The sequence below is a fragment of the Charadrius vociferus genome, unplaced genomic scaffold (genome assembly GCF_000708025.1).
Source record: "Charadrius vociferus isolate BGI_N301 unplaced genomic scaffold, ASM70802v2 scaffold407, whole genome shotgun sequence".
NCBI classification, from domain to species: Eukaryota; Metazoa; Chordata; class Aves; order Charadriiformes; family Charadriidae; genus Charadrius; species Charadrius vociferus.
In genome coordinates, this window is record NW_009649852.1 from 1,457,143 (window position 1) to 1,472,947 (window position 15,805).

The window sequence follows — 15,805 nt, forward strand, 5'->3', positions numbered from 1 at the left end:
CCCCATGGCCCCATGCTGTCCCCTCACAGACCCATGCTGTCCCCTCACATGGACTTATGCTGTCCTCTCTCATGGACCCACGCTGTCCCCTAATGGACCCACAGACCCACACTGTCCCCTCACGGCCCCACACTGTCCCCTCACAGGCTCGTGGACCCACGCTGCCCCCTCACATGGACCCATGCTGTCTCCTCATGGACTCATGGACCCACACTGTCCCTTCGCTGTCCCACGCTGTCCCCTCACAGCCCCACACTGTCCCCTCACATGGACCCACGCTGTTCTGCCCCGCAGCCCCACGCTGTCCCGTCATGGACCCATGCTTTCTCCTCATGGACTAATAGACCCACGCTGTCCCCTCACAGTCTCACCACCCCATGCTGTCCCCTCTCATGGACCCACGCTGTCCCCTAATGGACCCACAGACCCACACTGTCCCCTCACAGCCCCACGCTGTCCCGTCATGGACCCATGCTTTCTCCTCATGGACTAATAGACCCACGCTGTCCCCTCACAGTCTCACCACCCCATGCTGTCCCCTCTCATGGACCCACACTGTCCCCTAATGGACCCACAGACCCACACTGTCCCCTCACAGCCCCACACTGTCCCCTCACAGGCTCGTGGGCCCACTCTGTCCCTTCTCCGCCTCATGCTGTCCCTTCACAGACCAACACTGTCCCCTCACATGGACCTATGCTGTCCCCTCTCATGGACCCATGCTGTCCCCTCACAGACCCATGTCCCCATGGCGTGAAGCAGGGGGATGTAAACCACCCACTTGTCAGGAATCACCAGTTTTCCCTTTTTCCCTGCCCTGATCCTCACCTGAATGGCGGAGGCAAACCAGGCACTGGAGTCCTGCTGCTCCCTCCCCCAAATAAATGCTGTCATTGTTAAAAGGCAAGGTGAGGTGTTCTTTAAAAATGTTCTTAATCTCAGTTAAACTGTCCCCATGTTTCCACCGGTGACCACTTCCAGCACTTCTCACAGCACCTGCTAAATATTACTCTAGACTTTCTTTTGGCTTTTTTTGGAAATAAATAGCAAAAGCTGCAACATGAGATGGAACATACTCCTCAGTGGCCTGGGTGAGGGGACAGAGCATACCCGCAGCACGTTTGCTGGTGACACAAAGCTGGGAGGAGTGGGTGACACAGCAGAAGGCCATGTCACCATCCAGCGAGACCTGGACAGGCTGCAGAGGTGGAGGAACCCAATGGAGTTCAACAAGGGCAGGTGTAGGGTACTGTACCTGGGGAGGAATAACCCCACGTACCAGTATAGGTTGGGGACTGACCTGCTGGAGAGCAGCTGTGTGGAAAGGGACCTGAGACTCCAGGTAGACAACAGGATGCCCATGAGCCAGTAATGTGCCCTGGTGGCCAAGAAGGCCAATGGTCTCCTGGTGAGCATTAAATAGAATGTGGCCAGCAGGTCAAGGGAGGTCATCCTCCCCCTCTCCTCTGCCCTGGGGAGGCCACATGTGGAGCACTGTGTCCAGTTCTGGGCTTCCTGGGTCAAGAAGGACAGGGAACTGCTGGAGAGGAGCCCAGCCCAGCTAGGAAGATGCTCAGGGGACTGGACAACCTCTCTGATGAGGAAAGGCTGAGAGCCCTGGGGCTGTTCAGGCTGCAGAAGAGAAGGCAGAGAGGGGATCTCATCAATGCTTATCAATATCTAAAGGGCATGTGTGCAGAGGACGGGGCCAGACTCTTTTCAGTGGTGCTCAGCAACAGGACAAGAGGTAACGGGAACAAACTGGAACATGGGTAATTCCATCTCAACATGAGGAATAACTTCTTTACTGTGAGAGTGATGGAGCACTGGCACAGGCTGCCCAGAGAGACTTTGCAGTCTCCTTCTCTGGAGAGATTCCAAACCTGCCTGGACATGTTCTTGTCCAACAGCTCTAGGTGACACTGCTTTGGCAGGGGGGTGGACTAGATGATCTCCAGAGGTCTCTTCCAACCCTGGTCTTTCTGTGTGTCTGATTCTGTGATTCCCAATCTGTAATTCCCAATACCATCCCATTTGCATCCCATTTTTAACACAGCTTCACAGGAAGCTGAGGACTTCATTGATACATCTATATTCTGAATACTTCTCCATGATAAAGTTAATTTAAGATCTGATGACGTCTATGAAGTGGTTTTGAGGTTTTTTTTTCTTTTTCCTTTCAGTGTGGAGTATATTACATTTTATTTGCCATGTTTCTTCTTTACCTGTTCTGGCTGGTTTATAGCATGGCCCCACACAGGGGCTGGCTGGGTCTGAGGGACTGCTGCTCCTGGGAGAGGGATGTCTGGCATTTCCCACACTCCCTGCACCTCATCGGCCCAAATACCTCTGTCTCCAGCACATTTATCAGCTTTTTTTAGCTCAATGAGTCGCTTTTTTCCATATACCACCTAGTTTTGTTAGTAAAGTGTTGCTTACAAATTGAGCCTAAGATTTAAACGGTCGGGAATAGTCTATAACATATCAAACTGCCCTTAATCCATTCCGTAGACCTCTCCCTTCACTGGGAAATTAAAACTGTTACGGTGGGGACCTGTTCCCCTGACACTGCATGCAGATGGCTTCCTTCATTTTACTGACTGTTAGGTAAAAGCAGCACAAAAGAAATAAGTTCTTAGTGTCTAACACTGCCACGGCATCCGTTTCTGCGGGAGAGAACTGATGCGTGTTTCCTCTGCTCTCTGCCTTTTCAGGTGGGATGCAGTGCTGAGCTGAAAAACGTGCTTTTAGGGTCAGACACGAGTTCCTCCGACGAAGAGGTCACTGAAACACTACTTTTATGAGTGTTAGGTGTTACTGAAACATTACTTTTATGAGTGTTAGGCGTTTTCCTGATTTATATATTGTCTCTAGGAGTACTGGCTTCAGGAAATTGAGAGGTCCATATGGAGTCCTATGGCTTACGGGACTGGAGAATTTCTGGAGAACCACTGGAGACTGGAGAACCACTTGCCTGGAGAATTTCAAATGAAATTTGGGTGTGTGAGATGAATGCGGTCCTGTATTGGTCCTGAGGGCTGTGACAGAGGAGAAGCGGAGAGACGGACTCTGCTGGTTTGCAAGGAAAGATCACAAAATTAGCCTTAAGATCTCAAAAGAGTGATCTTCCTCTGGGTACCGGAGGTCACGACACCAGCCTTAACGTTAGTGATGCAGCAAAGTAGACATTTAATTAGCAAGTGCTGACCAAGAACCTTTCACTCCATGAAGTCAGGGATTTTCTTTCTGATTTCAAAAGGAGCAGAAGGTCAAAATCATTACCCACATACTGCTCTTTGTTACAAAAAAGCAATGGGTTTTTGCAGACTCTGGGACTCGCTGGTTGTTCTCATCACTGGTGTGAGACGTCTCCAGTTCTGCCCACAGCGGGCGAAGAGTCACGATGCAGTTTCATCTTGTGAATCAAGTCCTCGGGCAAAAATGATCCTATCCAACACTGCTGGAAGCACAGCAGCCAATAACCCAAGAAATAAACATTACAGCCTGTGACCAAAGCATGGAGCGGTTTAATATTAATGTCCTTTTACATTTTTCTTACAGTTAAAGTATGAAGAAATGAGGATGTGACAGACAGAATCACTTGAACTCCCAAAATAGCACCACAGAGAGGGATACAAAGACACTTGGGGTAAGTTATGAGATTTCCCTGAGGTTGTACATGAGGTCAGGATGGAGGACGAGAAGAACCAAAGTGTGCTGATCCCATTTCTGACTTTATGCTCTGAATGCATCGATTCCCATGTAAATATTGCAGGCATCTGCTGCAATAAGCTTGAGAAGTGCACCCACATCAGCCTCATGGGGTTCAACAAGGCCAAGTGCAGGGTCCTGCCCCTGGGCTGGGGCAACCCCCGGTCCCGGCACAGGTTGGGGATGAAGGGATGGAGAGCAGTGCTGCCGAGAAGGACTTGGGGGTGCTGGGGGGTGAGAAGCTCAACATGAGCTGGCAACGTGCGCTGGCAGCCCAGCGAGCCCCCGGCATCCCAGGCTGCATCCCCAGCAGCGTGGCCAGCAGGGCGAGGGGGGATTGTGCCCCTCTGCTGCTCTCTGGGGAGACCCCCCTGCAGTGCTGCCTCCAGCTCGGGGGCCTCAGCACAGGAGAGACATGGACCTGGTGGAGCGGGGCCAGAGGAGGCCCCGGAGCTGCTGGGAGGGCTGGAGCCCCTCTGCTGGGAGGACAGGCTGGGAGAGTTGGGGGGGTTCAGCCTGGAGAAGAGAAGGCCGAAAAGGGGAGAGCTCAGAGCCCCTTCCAGTGCCTAAAGGGGCTCCAGGAGAGCTGGGGGGGGACTTTGGGTCAGGGAGGGGAGCGATGGGATGAGGGGGAACGGTTTGACACTGAAAGAAGGGTGTGTGAGCCGACTTGGACAGGACACAGGAACGACCACAAGACCATGGATGAAAGGCAAAGAACAAGTTTAATCTCAATACCTCGCAAATTGGGGAGGCTCCACAGCAACGCCTGGGCAGAGGGATACAAGCAGGGGACGCAGGCACCGCAGGACAGGAGAAAGTTCTTGTTAGCAGGAGTGTGTGAGCTCTAACTTGCTGTTCCTTCCCAGGCTTACATTATCTAAGTGCGGATGTTCTACTTGCAAGCACACAAGGCTGAACAACAGTTAGTGTGATATGTGTGTTGTCCAGCACCCCAGGTGCGAGTCACTTGAGCGTGTTTACAATCCTCCTTGCCAATCTTCCATTATATTCCCACAAGGGGAGATTGAGATGAGATCTGAGGAAGAAATTCTTGACTGTGAGGGTAGTGAGATACTGGCCCACGTTGCCCGGAGAGGTGGGAGACGCCCCATCCCTGGAAACATCCCAGGCCAGGTTGGACGGGGCTTGGAGCAACCTGGTCTTGTGGGACGTGTTCCTGCCCATGGCAGGGGGTTGGGCTAGATGGACTTCAAAGGTCCCTTCCCACCCAAACCATTCGGTAATTCTGTGATTCTATGATCAGTGAAGGTGAAACAGTTTGGTAGCTGAACACTTGTGGACCTCATACTCCAGCTGAGTTAACCAGAGATGTGTGTGATAACCTGGCTTGCTCTTTGTGATCTTATCTCCGCTTGTCCTTCAACCTGGCACATATTGCCACTTTTCAGGTTGTACATACTAGATCCGAGGTGTAAACCAGGTGCATCTCCCTGATACCACTGTAAAGAGCAGCAATCTCATTGTAAATTAATTATGTGCCTTCTCAGCTCTGGTGGTTTTTGAGTCCCAGCTTATTCTCTGAGAATCTCGTTGGGGTTTGGGTTTTTGTTTGTTTGTTTTTGGTTTTGGTTTTTTTTTCCCCTGTGAAAAAGGCAGAAAAGGAAATCTGGAAAGAGGTGCAGCAGTGCGGAGTCACACAAACCCAGTGGAGCAGTCCTTGGGTCCCAGCAAATCCTCCTGGGGAAGGTAGAGCGTGCAGCAATCGCCCTGGTAGTACGCACAGCCCAGTTTTCAGCACCAGCGTCAACAGCTGTCACCGTTCAAAATGGCCTTTAAAACATCTCCTTGCAACCTGGGTGACCTTGTCAAATTTTTTGGGTCATAAATCTACCGAATGCTACACTGATCTTGGAAATACGGACAGGAGTAGTTGACCGGGCAGCTGCACAGATCCTTCTGGTCTGTAGTGAATGTTATTTACTTGTGCATATTAAAGTGGCCGAGTAGCTACAGACTGGCTCGTTAACTTGAACGAGGAGCTGAAGACTAGAACTTACCTTGTCTCCTTTCCCTGGACTGTAACACTTGTACATGATCTTTCACAGCTAAAATACGTAAAGTAATTTTAAAAGAAGGAAAATAGGAACAAGAGGAATAATCTCATTGTAAAGGAGCAAACTGACAGAAGCTGAGGAGTACGTGCCTGGGGTTTCTCTTGCACAACTGGAGATGGTAAGGCGTACGAGTCCTAATGCAGGATCTGAAAACACTTTGGGAGTATTCCCTTAAAAGGTCTGATAATACTCTTTTGTATAGTATTTACAGTACTTTCATACGTGGCTCTGAAAAAAGTCCATTAAACGTACATTCCTCTTTGAAGAAGTAGAGAAGTGTTATCCTCATTTCAAAGACGACGACACTGAGACACAGAGAGGTTATGTGATTTGTCCAAGAATCTTTCAATACTCTCAGGTGTAAAGCCCGAGTATCCCAACTCCCAACCTTTTTTTTTCCTCGAGGCACTATAAAGGATTCTTTCAAAGATCGCTCGTTAGTAGCAAAATGTCTTGTACTTACAGCTGCCCACAGCCAAAACCACCAGCACCATCAGAAACTGAGCCCGAGGACTCATAATAGTGGTTGTTTCACAAATGCTTTCCAAAAAAACCAAAAAAGAATGGGCAGAGCCTCTGGAAATTTATTATATATAGTAGCTGGCAAGCATCTGCTTGAGGAGGAGTTTGAGTGAAAGGAGTTCTGTTGAAGTTTTAATTAATGCCGTATGAGGGGGGATTTCCTTGAGCAACCGAGCAATGCTGAAGGAAGAACCGATATGTAGAGCTTCCAGTGTCAAAACATAGTTAATTGAATCTGTCCAAAACTCATCTAGGTCCTGGCACCCATTTCCTTTTGGAGCTCATGAAATCTCTTAGAGGCTTCTGAAGATCCAGTTTTTGGGCAGAAATGCATCCTGCCTTAGCAGAAGAGGAGGATTTCAATTATGAAATGAAAGTCGTTAAGACAGATGCATAAGGAGATACAGAGCCTGACCCTCCTCTCTTCTGCCACCGAGATGAATTACAAATAACCAGGTAGAGTTAGTGGGGTTTTCTGGGTGTGATGGGCAAGCCCTAGTTAAGGCAGGAATCCCGGCAAAGACTCCTTCCTTAACTGTACAAAATAGATAATCATAGCTGGAAGACTTAAGATCAAACACCATCAGAAAAACAGTGGAACAGAGTTAAGGGAGGTGATTCTGCCCCTCTATTCCACTCTCATGAGACCCCACCTGGAGTACTGCATCCAGCTCTGGAGTCCTCAACATAAGAAGGACATGGACCTGTTGGAGCGTGTCCAGAGGAGAGCCACGAGGATGATCTGAGGGCTGGAGCACTTCTCCTATGAGGAGAGGCTGAGAGAGTTGGGGCTGTTCAGCCTGGAGAAGAGAAGGCTCCGGGGAGATCTTATTGCGGCCTTCCAGTACCTAACGGGGCTCCTGGCGAGCTGGGGAAGGACTTTTTACTGGGGCATGGCGTGACAGGACGAGGGGGAATGGTTATAAACTGGAAGAGGGCAGGTTTAGAATAAACATTAGGAAGAAGTTGTTCACTCTGAGGGTGGTGAGGCACTGGAACAGGTTGCCCAGAGAGGTTGTTGAGGCCCCATCCCTGGAGGTGTTCAAGGCCAGGCTGGACGTGGGCTTGGGCAACCTGGGCTAGTGGGAGGTGTCCCTGCCCATGGCAAGGGGGTTGGAACTCGATGATCTTCAAGGTCCTTTCCAACCTAAACCATTCTATGATTCTATGATTCATTTGCTTCTAGACTTGCAAGGGTCAGAATCAGTACAGGCAAATCCACAAACTACAACAAAAATTGGTATCACAGGAGATGACTACATCTGAGACAGATGCCCGTGTTTGCACGGCTTAATCGTCTTTTCTATGTTCTTTTCTATGTGTGTTTACAATTTAAAAAATGTGAGATGCACAAAGAGTGAGGCAGCAATAATGCCAACAAGGGAGAGGCATCAGAGAAGCTGCTAATATAAGTTTGAGGTGGAAGAGGGATGTATGAGCAGGAACACATCTCCCCTCTGACAACCAGTGGAGAACAGCAGCGTGACTGCTGACAGCCGTCTGCTGTCTGTCTTAGTTAGCCAAATTACTCCTGGCACTGCTGACATTACTGACTACTGTCTCCACTAGCGACACGGAGAGTTTTAGACGCCCAGCATATGTGGAGACACCTACATTTAAGTGTCTTCATCTGGAGCTGGCTTCCAGACCACTCACAGGTTTTGTGATGCGTCACAATGCCACACGCCTTCATGAAGAGAAACGTTGTGTTGTTAATGCAGATAGATTTATGTTCATACTTTGTACAGTCTTTTGTGTCAAGTTTTCTTCATAGAATCATATAATGGTTTAGGTTGGAAGGGACCTTAAAGATCATCTCGTTCCAACCCCCCTGCCCTGGGCAGGGACACCTCCCACCAGCCCAGGTTGCTCCAAGCCCCGTCCAACCTGGCCTTGAACACCTCCAGGGATGGGGCAGCCACAGCTTCTCAGGGCAACCTGCCCCAGGCGCTCACCACCTGCACAGTCAAGAAGTTCTTCCTAATATCTCATCTAAATCTCCCCTCTTCCAGTTTGAAGCCTTTCCCCCTTGTCCTATCACTACATGCCTTTGTAAAAAGTCCCTCCCCAGCTCTCCTGGAGCCCCTTTAGGTACTGGAAGGCTGCAATAAGGTCTCCCTGGAGCCTTCTCTTCTCCAGGCTGAACACTTCCAACTCTCTCAGCCTGTCCTCATAGCAGAGGGGCTCCAGCCCTCAGAACATCTTTGTGGCCCTCCCATGGACCTGCTCCACCAGGTCCATGTCTTTCTTATGTTGGGGGCTCCAGAGCTGGACGCAATACTCCAGGTTGGGTCTCACCAGAGTAGAGTAAAGGGGAAGAATCACCTCCCTTCTTGTACTTGTGTATTAAGAGTCCTTTCTCAAAAAATAAAAATGCAAGGTTTAAGCATCGTAGCATAAAAAGGCACATGTAGCCACCTGGGAATGCATCAGCCAGAAGAATATAATCTCTGCTACCACCAAGTACATGTTATCACATCTAAACAAAGACGACTAACATGAACGTCTTCAAAAGCACCATGACAAATTTCCCATGTTGAGTGGCATTAGGAGCTGGCATTTCTACCTTCAGGTTATTAACTAATACCCACCTCTCATTCCGAGCATGTTCTCGGGGCTGTTTGCATGAGAAGACTGATGGAATAGTTCCCCTATGGACTCCTGTTCTTGATGTCTTTTATTTCGAGATAATTAGTGTGCCTCAGCATGGAGTATTTGACATTTATTCAATAGCGGGACGGGCACAGAAGGAGCTGTGGCAGAACAGCTTGTTTTCTAGGAGCTATGCAGAGCTGTTTCCACAAGCAGACAGGCTATTAAGGAAGATAAACAAGAGTAACCGCTAGGCAATAATGAAAATGCTCTGAAGAATGACTACCGACGAAGCAGAGATGGGAATGAGCAGGAAAGCATCTCCCCATATTACAGGGCAGTGCACAGCTGCAACATCCCGGGGACAAGCAGGCAAGGAGATATGGGGAGCAAACTCTTAGGTATCAGCTCAACCACATCACATACTGTGCCGAGGGTGAGAAAATGGGGCCACTCCATCCCTCCTCCCTATCTCATACCCCAGGCGAAGAAAGTTATAAGAAAATTTGAGCTACCCCTTGATCTTCAGGATGTGAGCTGTGGGAATAGGCTGAAAATGGGTTCTTTGGTGTCTCTGTATACCTTTACTTAGCTGCTAGTGAGGTTCAACTTCCAAAAAAGTCTGGTTTGTAGATTTTGGAGGAAAATAACCCATAACAGAGTTGATAAGTGGCAGCAAAAAAACCCCAGCAATTCTGCAAAAGACCCTCTCCAGCCATGAAAGGGGTCATCTACAGAACAGAGCTTGCCAACGGCCCAACAGGAACTACAGCTGGTGCGGTCTGTGAATGCATCAACCTTGTATCACAGCGTGGGCATCGCATTGCCAAAATCATAGAATTGTAGAATGGTTTAGGTTGAAAGGGACCTTAAAGATCATCTCATTCCACCCCCCCTGCCATGGGCAGGGACACCTCCCACCAGCCCAGGTTGCTCCAAGCCCCGTCCAACCTGGCCTTGAACACCTCCAGGGATGGGGCAGCCACAGCTTCTCTGGGCAACCTGGGTCACGGTCTCACCACCGGCACAGTCAAGAATTTCTTCCTCATATCTCATCTAAATCGCCCCTCTTCCAGTTTAAAGCCATTCCCCCTCGTCCTATCACTACATGCCTTTGTAAAAAGTCCTTCCCCAGCTCTCCTGTGGCCCCTTTAGGTACTGGAAGGTCATGATAAGATCTCCCCGGAGCCTTCTCTTCTCCAGGCTGAAGTCATCTCTCCTCGTGCAATTCCCTGCCCGAGTCAGCAGGTGACAGTTGGACACCACGGTTCCCTGGCAGCCCTGGAACTGCCAGCCCAAGGGATGAAGCTCTGCTGCCATTGCTGGGCATAGCAGGAAGAACTATGTTGCTCCTCAGCTTGTGCAAACCAGAGCTTCTGCTGCTCTTGCCTGCCAGCGTCCCACCACCCACCGTCTCCTCCTCGTTGCCAGCACCAGTGTTTGTGAGGCCATGCTGCGAATTGGGTCAGGAGAACCAGCTTGGGTTAAAACAAACTTTTTCCTGCACTAATTTGAGTTTGGATCAATCCCCCCAAACCAGCTCAACACCCTGTCACGCAAACACTGCTGCTGGGGAACAGCCGGACGGTGGCACTGCTGTGTCTGACTGTGCCAGTTAAAGTGTCGATAGGGTAGTGGCATGAAAAATAGAATAATTTAGGTTGGAAAGGACTTTTAAGATCATAGAGTCCAACCATCAACTTAACACTGCCAAAACCACCACAAAACCATGTCCCTCAGCACCACGTCTACACGTCTTTTAAATACCTCCAGGGATGGTGACTCTACCACTGCCCTGGGCAGCCTGTTCCAGTGCTTGACAAACCTTTTGGTGAAGAAATTTTTCATAATATCCATCCTAAACTTCCCCTTGGCGCAACTAGAGGCTGTTTCTTCTTTCCTATTGCCTGTCCCTGGGAGGAAGACACCAACACCCCCCTCGCTGCACCCTCCTTTCAGGGAGCTGTAGAGAGCGAGAAGGTCTCCCCTCAGCCTCCTCTTCTCCAGGCTGAACGCCCCTAGGTCCCTCAGCCGCTCCTCACCAGACGTGTGCTCCAGACCCCTCACCAGCTCCAGGGGGACGGTCACTGCCCCAGTCCTGCTCACCACACTATTCCTGATACAGGCCAGGATGCTGTTGGCCTTCTTGGCCACCTGGGCACACTGCCGGCTCATATCCAGCCGGCTGTTGACCAACACCCCCAGGTCCTTCTCCTCCAGGCAGCTTTCCAGGCACTCTGCCCCAAGCCTGTAGTGTCCATGGAGTTGGTGTGACCCAAGTGCAGGACCCAGCACTGGGTCTTGTTGACCCTCACACCATTGCTGCTTCACAGCAGCTTCATCTCATGCAAACTGGCTGAGAGGGGCCCAGTCCCCTTCATCCCCACTGCATAGCACACTGGCACTTCTGAAACCATAGAGTCACAGAATGGTTTGGGTTGAAAGGGACCTTAAAGATCATCTCGTTCCACCTCCCTGCCCTGGGCAGGGACACCTCCCACCAGCCTAGGTTGCTCCAAGCCCCGTCCAACCTGGCCTTGAACACCTCTAGGGATGGGGCAGCCACAGCATCTCGGGGCAACCTGCCCCAGGGACTCACCACCCTCACAGGCAACAATTTCTTCCTCACATCTCATCTAAATCTACGTTCTTCCAGTTTGAAGCCATTCCCCCGCATCCTATCACTACATGCCCTTGTAAAAAGTCCCTCTCCGGCTTTCTTGTGGACGTCCTTCAGATATTGGAAGGCTGCTATAAGGTCTCCTGGGAGCCTTCTCTTCTCCAGGCTGAACAACCCCAACTCTCTCACCTGCTGAGATGCCTTAGAGAGCTGAGCAAGCTGAAAAATAACCTATTATAAACAAATATCTGTTTTTTTGGGGCAGGCAGGGTTGTGTGATCCCAGCAGCAAGCGTGCCTGTGCGTGGCTCCAACAGGTACAGAGCCCCAAAGCAGAACCGCCGGCTGCAGAGGGCGCACAGTGATGCTACCTGACAGCAGCCACCTTTAGCAGAAGCCCACCTTGCTCTGGGTGAAGTCCCTCACTCCACGAGAACTCCAGGTGGATAGAGATCCCCGCTCCAACGCAACATTTTTTTTTTTTTTTTTACCTGGCAAAGATCAGGGGAGGAAATCACACACGTTTAATAAGTGTTAAAGTAAACTGATGTGACGCACACGGCCCTGCAGCCTGCTGGAGTCTTTCTCTCGTGGTAACAACAATGGCATTACTCAGCTGGCATCGTCTTTGTTTTCCTGATAACAAAATTATATACATCCTCTTCCTCCTGCGGTCTCGTGCACTTGCTTTCACACTCGTGTTCTCTCTTTTTCTCTGTTTCACTGTACCTATTCTTGTACCGCAGCATTTTGCTCCCGGCTTGACATTTGCCTTTGGGTGACGGAAGGAGTGTGCAGGTCTTAACACATTACTCAGCATTGTTTTTTTAACCAAAAAAAAGTTTCTTTTCATCTTTTGTTTTTTCCTCCTTTAAGTTTCCTGCTTTGACCTTTCTGGATGATTTCCTGACCTGGGTTAACATGCCTGGTAACCGTAAAATTACACTTTTCACCTTCAGGGCACAGTGCGTGTGTGTGTGTGTGTCAGTGTCGCAGATTGCCTTGAGGGTACAAACGAGTTTATTGAAGTTCTCAGCTGAGGACTTCTTTTCTGTTTGTGAAAATGCCATGCGATTTGGTTCTGATCTCACTCATACCTGTTCTGTACTCTGAGGTCACTAGATAGGCATGAGTTGGAACAAGAGAGCTTCAGACTGGATGTCGGGAGAAGCTTTTTCCCCATGTGGATGGTCAAGTGGTGGGACAGGCCCCAGGTGGGTTGTACATCACTGTTCTTGGAAGTTTGTGAGACCTGATTTGGTAAAGCCCTGAGCAACCCGGCCTGATCTCGGAGCTGACCCTGCTTTGAACAGGAGGTTGGACCCGAGACCTCCTGAGGTCCCTTCTAACCTGAATTCTGACCCTATGAACCTCGGTGATACATGCTTTGCAGCATGGAAATGAGAGAAGCAGCAAGTTTCTCGTATGGAAGAAAAGAGAAGAAAGGGTAGGAACTTCCTTAATGCCTGAAGTTTTATGCTTTTGAGTTTTCAAAGGCCTTGAAGATAGCAAGCACTATCTAAACACAAGCACTGCTAAACAGCATTTTTACAATTTTAAAGCTGTTTCCATTCAGACTCTAAAGGCATTTAACAAATAAAGGCAAACACAATTGTTTCCTTTTCCTGGGGAGGAATAACCCCACGTACCAGTACAGGTTGGGGGTGACCTGCTGGAGAGCAGCTCTGTGCAAAGGGACCTGGGAGTCCTGGGGGACAACAGGATGCCCATGAGCCAGCAATGTGCCCTGGTGGCCAAGAAGGACCATGGCATCCTGGGGGGCATCAAGCAGAGTTTGGTCAGCAGGTGGAGGGAGGTCATCCTCCCCCTCTGCTCTGCCCTGGGGAGGCCACATCTGGAGCACTGTGTCCAGTTCGGGGCTCCCCGGGTCAAGAAGGACAGGGAACTGCTGGAGAGGGTCCAGCAAAGGGCTACAGAGATGATGAGGGGATTGGAACATCTTTCTGCTGAGGAAAGGCTGAGGGACTCGGGGCTTTTTAGTTTGGAGAAGAGAAGACTGAGGGGGATCTTATCAATGCTGATAAATCCTTCAAGGGAGGTGCCAGGGGGATGGGAACAGTCTGTTTCCAGCGGTGCCCAGTGACGGGACAAGAGGGACCGGGCACAAAGGTGACCATGGGCAGTTCCATCTGAAGCTGAGGAGGGCCTTCTCTGCTGTGAGGGCGGCAGAGCAGTGGCACAGGCTGCCCAGAGAGGTGAGGGAGTCTCCCCCTCTGGAGCCATCCCAAACCCGCCTGGACGCCGTCCTGTGCCACTGCTGGAGGTGCCCCTGCTCTGGCAGGGGGTGGGATGGGGGAGCTCCAGAGGGCCCTTCCAACACCCACCAGTCTGGGATTCTGTGATATCACACATGAGTAGTCACATCTTCTGACTCCTGACTCATCTCCTCCCTCCTCTGGGTCCCAAATTCCCGCAGCTCGCATCTCTTCTGGCTCGTTTTCCAACAGAAGGTTCCAGAGTGCAGGGAAAAAGGATCAACTGACATACAGTCATCCTAAAGCAATTCATAGAATCATAGAATGGTTTGGGTTGGAAAGGACCTTGAAGATCATCCAGTTCCAATCCCCCTGCCATGGGCAGGGACACCTCCCACTAGACCAGGTTGCCCAAGGCCACGTCCAGCCTGGCCTTCAACACCTCCAAGGATGGGGCCTCAACAACTTCTCTGGGCAACCTGTTCCAGTGCCTCACCACCCTCAGAGTGAAAAACTTCTTCCTAATGTTTAATCTAAACCTGCCCTCTTCCGGTTTGAAGCCATTCCCCCTCGTCCTATCACTACATGCCCCAGTAAAAAGTCCTTCCCCAGCTCTCCTGTAGGTCCCCTTTAGGTACTGGAAGGTCGTGATAAGATCTCCCCGGAGCCTTCGCTTCTCCAGGCTGAACAGCCCCAACTCTCTCAGCCTCTCCTCATAGGAGATGTGGTCCAGCCCTCAGATCATCCTCGTGGCTCTCCTCTGGACCTGCTCCACCAGGTCCATGTCCTTCTTATGTTGAGGACTCCAGAGCTGGATGCAGTACTCCAGGTGGGGTCTCACGAGAGTGGAGTAGAGGGGCAGAATCCCCCCCTCGCCCTGCTGGCCACACTTCTTCTGATGCAGCCCAGGATGCGGTTGACCTTCTGGGCTGCGATCGCACATTGCCGGCTCATGCTGAGCTTCTGGTCACTCAGCACCCCCAGGTCCTTCTCCTCAGGGCTGCTCTCCAGCCATTCCCCGCCCAGCCTGGAGTTGTTTGGGATTGCCCCGACCCAGATGGAGGACCTTGCACTTGGCCTTGTTGAACTGCATGAGGTTGGCATGGGCCCACCTCTCCAGCCTGATTCATCCCAGTGCTTCTCACGGGCGCTGCCTCCCTGCTGCGCTGCCTGTGTGCCTGCAGCTGCCTGCGCCGGAGGGGCCACGCATGGGTGACCCGGCAGCTCTGCAGTAAATCGGGCGGCGTTTGGGGCTCTTGCGCACCCCAGTGCTGCACGGCCTCCTTCGGCGGAGGCAGAGCAAGTGGTTCTTTGCTGGGGCAAGGGGTATCTGTGAAAAGATTGCCTGGACCACCCCAAACTGCCAGAGAGAGAGGATGGGTGCGAGGAGGTGGCTGTAGTTCAGAGGAGCTGGCCCCGACCTGCAGAAGTCCTGGTGGGGTGAGGAAGAGACAGGAGAAACCAATGTCTCAAGGTAGTAAGATGGAGGCAGCCATCGCATTGCCTTCTGGAAGGATGCCGGGGTGGGTTTGTGGCCCTGTTTTAGCTCAGATTTGGGGAAAAAGGCAGTGCCTTCTGACTCATCCCTGTTCCTCCTGATGCCAGCACCGCTCTCCTTCTTGTGACACTCAAATAGCAAATACATGGACAGTATAAACTGCAAACCTGCACCTGATAGTAGCAGAATGCAGCCACTCTTTTGTATTTTTAAAGAATATTATTCATCTAAACATGACTAGAACTGCAATCTGTGTGTGCCAGGAAAAACAGAGCGGGTCTCGGATGTGTTCTGAAACCAGGTCCTCTTATTGCCACCGCAGCTCGCAGCCCGCGGATGGATGCTCACGGGCCCCGCTTCTTGTCACCGAGAGTGAAAGCACCAGGTCTGGTCCCTGACAGCTGGAATAAACGGTCTTTTTCAAGTCTTCTGTCTGAAATAAGACCTGTTAGAAGAGACAACTGCTTCAGAGCAGAAATAACTTCTCTCGGGAGACTAATCCCTGAAAAACATTCTGAACTGGCAGGTTTTTGGCAGCAGAAAGAAAAGACAGAAGGAATCGCAATTTT

At 50.7% G+C, this 15,805-nt stretch overlaps 1 protein-coding gene across 1 annotated transcript in view; it reads right to left on the reverse strand.

The window, feature by feature from the left end:
- The window catches only part of POLD3 (polymerase (DNA-directed), delta 3, accessory subunit), a 45,057-nt gene that overhangs the window by 29,085 nt on the left and 167 nt on the right, over positions 1-15,805 (reverse strand).